This window comes from Solea senegalensis, linkage group LG11, assembly GCF_019176455.1.
Source record: "Solea senegalensis isolate Sse05_10M linkage group LG11, IFAPA_SoseM_1, whole genome shotgun sequence".
Taxonomy (NCBI): Eukaryota; Metazoa; Chordata; class Actinopteri; order Pleuronectiformes; family Soleidae; genus Solea; species Solea senegalensis.
The window spans coordinates 9,889,238-9,892,440 of NC_058031.1; the positions used below are offsets into that span (position 1 = coordinate 9,889,238).

General features: G+C 37.7%; 1 long non-coding RNA gene across 1 annotated transcript; it reads right to left on the reverse strand.

Moving 5' to 3' along the window:
- Positions 1-221: 221 nt before the first annotated feature.
- LOC122777800 lies at positions 222-2,954 on the reverse strand. Its single transcript, XR_006361362.1, has 3 exons — positions 2,892-2,954; positions 2,700-2,786; positions 222-277 (listed from the first exon to the last, which is right to left on the reverse strand). It is a non-coding gene; the product is annotated as an uncharacterized LOC122777800 (long non-coding RNA).
- Between the last annotated feature and the right edge of the window lie 249 nt (positions 2,955-3,203).

Below are 3,203 nucleotides of genomic sequence, written 5' to 3' on the forward strand. Positions count from 1 at the left end.
ATTTAGCTTGGGTTTCTGTCAGATTGTTGGAACAACCCAAAAACAATATTACATAGAGTAGATAAGGTATCACTCTTTCAGCTCCAGCCAGGATATAAGATTCAGGCTGTGTGGGAGAGACAGAGAACGACTCTGAATGCAGAACAAGAATTCTAATTTTAAAGCCATGAATTACCAAAAGACTGCTTTCAATTTGATTGAATCCAGCTTTATTAGCATTCCGCCTGCCTTTATGTGATGAGGCTGAAGCAGCCTTGTGTCCTCTCTCAGGCTGCAGCTGTGGGAGAGAAGAGCACAGAGAGCAGCTCAATTTGTGATTCCAATGACTCTGAGGCTTTTGGTCACAAAGAATTTCATTGTCAATTATTCTTATCAATTTTTTTTTTTTACATGCTTTCACCTCTTATCTGAAATGCAGATCATTTCTGACATGTTTTGTAAAAATGTGGCAAAGGCACAGCTTAGTTATTTTTAATTAAAAATGCTGATTTTCATATATGATTTCTTTAAGGGCAGCCTGTGGCCAAGGGGAAAGGGAACTTGACTTGTAACCGGAGGGTCGCCGGTTCAAATCCCCACCCGGCCAAAAAGGGCTGGGGTACCCCTGAGCAAGGTACCCAACCCCCAATGCTCCCCGGGCGCCACTCAGTGTGGCAGCCCACTGCTCCTACTTCTAGGATGGGTCAAAATGCAGAGGAATACTTTCCCTAAGGGGATTAATAAAAACTAACTTTAACTTTAAAAAGAAATGGTGGAAGATCTCATATGCTTGTACAAAGTACAAATAAAACTGTATAAATACTTCATTACAGGTAGAGGTCCTGCACTTATACTGATTAAGTAATGCCCATACGTTTACTTGCAGTAAAGTGTGACTGTGACTGAGATTATTGTTATACATAACTTCATTAGTTTGATAAAAACTGATGCAACACTATGTAATTAACATTCAGCATTTCCTGTTTTTTTTTGGTTGAGTTGGAGCTAGTTTTAACTACTTTATGTTCTGTTAACAAGGTTTGTCCAGTGGTTGATGGAAAATTAGTAAGACAGACATAGCTCTTTGGCAAAAACCTTTTTTGAAATATTGCATTTACTCAAATGCATGCATATCAGTTAAATTTACACAATCTGTTGTGTGTTATCAATGTAAAATCTTAATCTGTAGTTAGTTACTTTCGGATAAATCTATATTTAACACTTGTAGCATAAAATTCTTACTGACTTACTTTCCACCACAGAGGAATTGGACCAAATAACAGTCTACATATTGATGATAAGCATCACTACTTATATTGTTACCTGCAATGTGACATCTATTTACATACAGTATGTCAAAAGTATATGTATATATATGTATATATATATATATATATTTATATATAAATATACTTCAGACATTATATATATATATGTATATATATACATATACGTGTGTATTTTAGTATTAGTATTCATTCTATAGTCTGCTTAGAACTGAGGATACAGAGTTGAAGGTGCATCTGTCAAACAATCAGGGAGCTGTCCATGGTGCTGACCAGTGCTGCAGCAGTCACAAGATCCATCAGGCTGTTTTAATGCACATTTTTGATATCTTTAATAAAAGGACATGAACATTTTACAAAACTAAGTGCAATGGAAATTAATTCAGTAAATAAGAGACGATGTTTTAAAAAATCACATCACTGAAAACTTTCTCATTTCAAATGAGCTGAAATGGCAGTCAAGAGGAAGTACTGTATGTTTGAACCGACGAGGAACGACAACATTCCTCAAGCAAACAAATACGACTACATTAACAGATGTAACGCAACAACAGAATGTGACCATGTATCAACGACGGTCTCTACTGTTACCTGTGTTCTTTATATTTTAAATCAAGGTGCGTCTTTTTGTCCTTCCCCTGTGACTTGCCTTTTAAATTTTATTTCAATTAATTTATTTGAATTAACAACCAGTATTTGTTGAACAGCAGTGGACATAGCACATATATATGTGTGTTTTGCTTTTACTCAATTTAAACAAATTTGGATAAAATTTGTGTTACGTTTTAATGGAAACTAGGTTAATGCTGGGGCTGTTCACATTGTGCCTCATTCCCACTGGTAAAAAAAAACTTGGATTGAAATGACTCTGCATGCAGGTTTATAGCCTCTGATCAATGGGAACTCTCCAGACCCAGGTGAACACGCACCACAGCGCTGTGATGCTCAATCATTTTCCAACTGTTAACATTTATGATCGTCGCAACTCTGATGTTTTAAAACATCACATCTCTCATCAATCAGATCTTCTAAACCAGTGGCTCCCAATCTTTTCACAGTCACGTACCCCTTCAGACATTTGACCTCCAGCCATGTACCCCCTACCCCCGCACACTTTAAAAAAAAGTGTCTGTCTGTGAGTGCACCCCCCCCACACACCCCACATCAAATAAAATCTCTTCATGTGAATTATTTATTTAAAAATGTTCAGAGAGCAACACCAGTTCACTTTTTCTTTAAAAAAAAGAAATCTACCAGACATTTCTTGAACATATTCAGTCACAAATCTGTCACACAGATCTTGACTTGATATATGGCAGTTTCTAAATGTATTCAGGCTGTTTGCAATTGACGTTTTCCTATGTCACGGGTACGCAAAGTGATCTAAATGATTGATTTAAAGAGAAACCAAAGTAAAAGAGTCAAAATACTAACCACTGTAACATTATCACTGAGGACGTTGGCGTTGTTCCTGCGACTTGTTTTGTTTCTGGCACATCCATGATGTCAAAATGGGTGACACTGGGTTAAAAAAATTGGAATTTGGAATGGTGTTAATTGCTTATTTTTAGCAGCGTCACTTGCATTTAAAACACAGTTAAAAACTGTTCAAAACTCTTTACTGACCAGTGAGGCAGGGGAAGTCGGTGAAAGAGCTGTCCATGGTCCTGTAACACTGCTCAGCTACATCCGAACACATGTACATGTCAGGGAATGTGCAAGGGGTTGTTGTTTACTGCTGACACTTCCCAGCATGGGAAGATGGTTGTCTTAAAAATCTCTTTGACAGACCACAGTCCTCCTCACCACCAAAGGTGTTTGGGAGAAAGGAGATGATCCAGTGTGGCATGGTGTCGAGTAAATACATTTTGACGAGGCGCTGTGTGTGTTGATGGAGGGAGACTATGGTGAGGGCAGCGGGTTACAGCAAAGGTGAAA